Raw genomic sequence first — 6,000 nt, 5'->3', positions numbered from 1 at the left:
ATTGGGTTTCTGCTGTTAGGCGGCGGTAAACAGGCCTGGCGTGGCGCGGGGGAGGGGGGGGGGGGGGCAGCGCGGGGGCAGCCGGGGTGACCTTCAGGAGGGGAAGCCCGGGGGCACCTTGCCGCGCCGCCCCGTCACCGTCATCCGCGGTGGCGGGAAGGGGGCCCGGGAGGGTAATCAGATTTTTTACAAAAGGGCGTTTTGGGCAGAGGGCAGCTCGCGGATTACGGCGAGTCCCCCCCCCCCCCCCCCCCCGCCTTCGATCGGGGTCACCCGCGTGCGAGCGCCGATAACGCCGGGTGGGGGTTATCCGGGTTACCGCCAGTCCTGCCGTGGAGTCTGTGAGCGCTGGTACATGGGTCTATATGAGTTTAAAACAAACAATTAATAAAACAATACGCGCTTGAGAACGTCTGGCTATCCAGTTCATGATATCATTATGACCAGAACAGATTATGTCATCATTACATTCGTAAAAATGTGGAATGACACATACATTGCATATATATATATATATATATATATATATATGCTGTATATACAACTGATGACCTGCACTATTCCTTGTTTATATCTGTAAAACAACAGCCAGTGCAGAAGCAATAGGTATGCCGTTTCCCATGCATCCATACAGATATAGATACTGATAGACCTTCTACAATATGCTGCACTTTTTGAGGGCTCTTTCTTTTTGAGAGAGAGAGAGAGAGGGAGAGAGAGTGAGAGAAGTGTGAAGTGTATGCATTCAACTGCTGTCCTCTGACCGGCAGATATGATCAAAACCGTGATGGGTTCTGTCAGAGCCTCTCCTCTTTCCCCGAGATCTTCAGTCTAATACGTATTTCTGCGCGATTGGAGAGGGGGTGGCTGTGGGACCCGTCTCTCCTATTCATTTCTCCGGCTCCCTCCTGGCCCCGGGGGCACCTGGGCCCCGTTGCTCGGCGCTATCTGTCACTCCCTGTCCTTTCCATCTGGCTCCTGTCACTCACGCCGGTTCGCTCCGACTCCGCCCGGCCCTGTTGCCAGAATGCTAATGAGGGCATCGCCATCACGCCGTGGTAAATTCAGCCAAAAGTTACCGCCGTTGAGCACCTCTGTGTAACTTTGATATAGTTATACCCAACAGAAGAGGTGACTACCCACAATTCCGCTTTCCGCTGTCCTTGAAGTGACAGTGTGCGGTTTGCGGCGCGGCTTTTATTGAATGTCCGTAAATGCGGTTAACGTGCGGGCCCTGACTGGCCGTGCCTACCCTATAAGCCTCTGTTTGTGCACTCTTTGTTTACTGCCTCATTAAAGCCGCATTTATTTGCTTAGACGAGGCTCTTGTGCGGGAGGGAAAATGGCCACGATGGCCACAATTTTACGTTTTACAAGCGCTGTAATCCATTTGCAGAAGCAATGGAGGGTCAAGAGCACTGCTCAAGGCCGCAACTGAAACCACCAAGAATTCAATAGTCCAGTGTCCTAACAATACCAGGCCTCGGATATTTCGACATGACACTGGATACAAAACAAAAAAAACCACATATTTTCTACATTGCAGTACATTGGTATTCATTGGTTTTAAAAATGTGTTTATTTATTAATCATAGAAAATCTCCATCACGGAGTATTAGCACAGATACTGCTACGTCCCTGTATATGTCTACTGTACTTCAAACAACATGTACTCACCACTGGACAGATTGCTCTGTACAGTGCATTGTCAATTTTGGATATTAAAGACAGCAATTTTGCACTTTTATTAAGCATGCTTCATTTCCAACATGAACACATGTCCTATTTGGGACCACATATATTTTTACCGGTCTTTCAGCTGAGCTTATCCCCGTTGCTCTGGATACTTTTATCCAGAGCGACTTAACAATATATGAGTGCATATATTTTCCAGTATCTGTAGTAACTATGTGACATGGAGTTATGAGTTTAAAATTAGATTCATATCCTTAACAGATCAAGGCAAAATATACTATGCACGCTATAATATACACTCTAATGCAGGATCTATCAATTAATCACACTAGTTTAAAAACTGTATGCTATGTACCGAATGAGGGGCCTTGTGTCAGCATTTGTCAGGTGTAAATTGAACAAAGTTTGCGCAAATCATGCACATTTAGGGGGTATCTGTGATGCCCTAGATATGTTCTGTAAATGATGTCTGTGGTTGGTTTTGGCGATATTATTTCTAGTCCCCCTCACCTGGCTTCAGACTGATTACCTGAATATATCTACGTCTTTTAGCTATTGCGATACCAACTAACGTCACTAGATGGCAGTAGCCACCAATCAATATGCTGTTCGCCGGCAAAGGAAGTCTGGTTTTGTAGCAAGCTAAGCAAGTGTCTATGTACCCCACCAACTAAGAACGTTTATGTTTTGCTTGCAGGTAAGACGGTATGAAGCACGTATTTTCAATAGTTTTGAATGCCGTTGTATGTGTACAAATGATTGTTGACTGTTACATGCTTATGCACGAAAATTTTGTTAAATAATGTCAGCTAAACCGGGTAGTAACATAGCTTGTGTGCTAGCCTCAGGCTATATTCTTGCTCACATAGTTAGCGAAGCTCCGGTGGGTTTGTGACTTTGTTGTAATGCTTGTTTGCATGTTCTAAAAACGGCGCTTAATTATTTCTAATGAGATAACACATTTATGTTAGGGAAAAATGAAGTGATACAAAACAGTATTGTAACATAGCATGTGCGCAGTAGCAAGCTAAGCAAGTTTTTCTTTAGGCTTAAAACGAACTGCTTTTTCATTTAAATAGGCCTATGTGGCACCGGAATACTTGTGTCGTCATTCTGCGAGTGCAACCTATCCTCAACACAGTAATGGCGCGGCGTATTTGGTGAGACCATGGCAATTGTAATCCACCTGTGAACTGGCATTGAGGTTATGAAACGGTGGAGATATCGAGGTTCAAAAAAGGCTGTTTTTCATGGGAGAGCTGACCAACAAAACTGAACACCCAAAACTACTGCGCTCAGTGTAATTTAGGCCTATTCATTTTTATTTTCTTGTTGAACAGACAACCATGACATACAAGGTCCTCTCTCATCTTAATATATTACCAGAAAACCTCTGACTGAAAAAAATAAACAAACATTCTAAAATAAAACAGACAACATATTCTAAATCAGTTTTTTAAAGTTGAATTGAAGTGGTATTAGTTTGTTCAGGTATCAGCTATGGTGTGCCATGTACTGTACCAATGCCCCAGCCTTTCTCAACAGCTTGACCCCCAGCTTTCATATGTTGGCATCGCTGCTCTTGACTTGCGCCTGTGCTGTTGTATGGACTGAAATCAGCTCCAGTTCTCAAATGTTAAAGAATTCTTAAAATCACCCAGTTTTACAAAAGCCTTAAACCCATTTGTATTTAAATTAGCCAAGAGTGCACTCGTGCACAGAGGCATACAAATAAATTCCATTTTGTTATTACTGCGATTGAGGTGTTGTGACTGAACTCCCGCTTGTCATGGTCTGAAGACAAATGACACGTTCAAAGCACTGCCGTGCAATGGCTAGGCCCGTGAGCAGCACCAGAACTTTGCAAAGACGGCTTCTGCACTAAGAAGCGCACAGTGGTGATCAAGGTTACAGATATGACTGTCTGAATGACCCTGGAAAGCTTTGCATTTTGGAACAACTGGGATTGCAAACACTGGCACGAGTACAAAAGGGTGATTTCTAATCATTTCTAATTGTCTATCTGTAGCTGATGTTCAGATAGAAAACACGAAGTGTCTCATAATTGTACTAGTGCTGAGGTAGAAATCCATTAATTCAGAATGTAGCCGTTCGTTGTATTTCTAATGCATTTTAAGTTAGTTGCGTACAGTAGCTGTATCAGTGTTGGTCAGCCGTTTAGAAATGACATTGCTTTAATGTTGGCTTCGTAGAAGAACAAGCTGGGAAATCATTCCCTTACTGCGACAGAAGAGGTCACATGACCACGGTGACCGTAAGTGGAGACCTCAGATTTATGTGCAGAATATACGGTTAGAGGGCAAAGCAGGCTCCCCGCGTGCGATGCAGGCACTGTGCTCGCCAGAGGAACAACTTCTCAAGTCCAAATATAAAAGAAATAAAATAAAAAATAATACGCTGGATCTTACAAATGGGTTTTCAATTCTGCGGGAAAAAAACAACCCCCAGGACTAACCTAGAGGACTACCTGCCAAAAAAAAGAAAAAAGAAATGAGGGGGGGGGGGGGATGGGGAGAGAAAAACAGACACAGAGAACACCCCTTGTGGGCACCGTCTTGATGAAATTAAGTGGCAGCGGAGAGAGAGCTGGCCAAACAGGTAATGGAGACTGAGTGCGACAGGCTAGCTCTGGGGCTGGCTCTCGGCTGGAGGCGCAGTCGCTTGGACATCATTACCTGACACCTCGGCCGCTCACGGACCTGCGCCGCGCGCCCCTGCAGCGGTCACCGTCCCCCCGGGCATGAGGGGCCAGATCCAATCTACCCACACAAAGCTCTGCCCTGCACTTCTGAGAGAGGAATCAGTTAGGCGGTACTACTTTCACTCTCTCAGGTCCCCAATTTGGTTTCGTTGTTCCGCTTCACCAGCTATGAAATCATAATGTTTTTTTTGTTCTTGTTTTTTTGTTCTTTTTTTGTAAAGAATTGAAAAGAAAAGAAGAAAGTTAAGGGGCAGAGAGCGATTCAGCTTCATTGAATTATGGCCTCGGCATAAAATGTTCGTAACTTAATTTAAGAAATGTCGGACAAATTTGGTCTTAGCTGTTAACCCTGGAGGAGGACACGATTCATTCTTGCACTTGTGAGTCCAGCTGGATGCAGTAACTTGGTGAGGGCATAGTATTTTATAAAGGTCAGTAGGCTTTTGGATAAGTCGACCAAGCAGAGGGAATGTGAACATCTGCTATTGTGTTAATTAATATGTAAGGGCTGTGGGTGCTGTCATTTATACATTTGATCAGTGCTTTACAAATAATTGAGGCTTCACTAACGATGGGAAAAAAGCCTGACAACAGAGGGGCAGTGTGAACCTCAGTAGAATAACCAAAACAGTGAGCCTGAGTGTATCATTTATGTGTCGCACAATAAATGTGGCCATTTCTGAAACAAATTCAGGCTAACAAAAAAATATTGCTTCAGAGGGAGCATATAGAACAAAACTCAATTTCATATTTTTCCACTGAGCCTTCAAAAGCGTCATGTTAGGTGTGTTGAGAAATGCTAGGGTCGGCCAAGAAATACCTGAAAAAATGAAAAAAGTATTATTTAGAAAATATACAGCCATGTCAAACAGACACTACTAAAAAATGGAAGTACAAACATACAAAAGCACAAGCATTATACAGGCAGTATATCTATGTTATTCACCTTTAAATCTGCACTCAGTAACAAGGATGATCATTTTTATTTTTGTTTGGTATTTGTCTGCATTTGGGCCTTTAATGGTGAATGCTGAGTCAGACAGAAGACCTCCCACTGCGCTCTTTCCCCTGTCTCCTAGCGCTGCCCTATGGCTTTATCTGAATCTCCAGCAGGTTTACCGCAGCGGAGAGCGTTTACACGTTCGTCACAATGCTGAGGGATTCGTTCGTTCGCGATCGCGGTCCACCTGCTGGACGACCTCGGAGAGGGGGCGGGACGCAACGCGCTTGGTGCGTCCGGATCGTTCCTTCGCGAGCGAGCGAGGGAGCGACACTATCGCCTCCGCAGTAAATAGCGTTAGAGAAAACGGGGGGTGCGCTATCCCCAGGCTGTGGGCTGTGGAATAACTTCCCCTCGCATCTCAATCGCGGGACGGGGAACCCGTGACCGGGAACGCGGTCGCTCTACCCGCCAGCAGACAGCGATAAGGCGCCCGCTCACAAAGAGGCCACGCTAGCGCTGCCAGAGCGCTGATCTGTGCACAAACACGCGCTACGCTACGCTACGACGCGGGGACCGCTAGCGGCGCCCGCCTTTAATCTCTCACCCTGACAGGTTTTTTTTTATTTTTTATTTTATTTTA

The 6,000-nt window shown here is 45.3% G+C and overlaps 1 protein-coding gene across 7 annotated transcripts in view; it reads left to right on the top strand.

Annotated features, from left to right (window-relative positions):
- Nucleotides 1–2,279: 2,279 nt before the first annotated feature.
- Nucleotides 2,280–6,000, top strand: part of LOC135255700 (cadherin-8-like) — a 187,684-nt gene continuing 183,963 nt past the window's right edge. For 3 of the 7 annotated variants that reach the window (XM_064337218.1, XM_064337215.1, XM_064337216.1), the window contains exon 1: nucleotides 2,280–2,392. The gene's annotated coding sequence lies outside the window, so the exon portion shown is untranslated. The remainder of the gene's footprint in view (nucleotides 2,393–6,000) is intronic. The other 4 variants (XM_064337220.1, XM_064337217.1, XM_064337219.1 and 1 more) reach the window with 2 other exon arrangements.

This window comes from Anguilla rostrata, chromosome 5, assembly GCF_018555375.3.
Source record: "Anguilla rostrata isolate EN2019 chromosome 5, ASM1855537v3, whole genome shotgun sequence".
NCBI classification, from domain to species: domain Eukaryota; kingdom Metazoa; phylum Chordata; class Actinopteri; order Anguilliformes; family Anguillidae; genus Anguilla; species Anguilla rostrata.
This window is presented reverse-complemented; position numbering and strand designations above follow the sequence as displayed.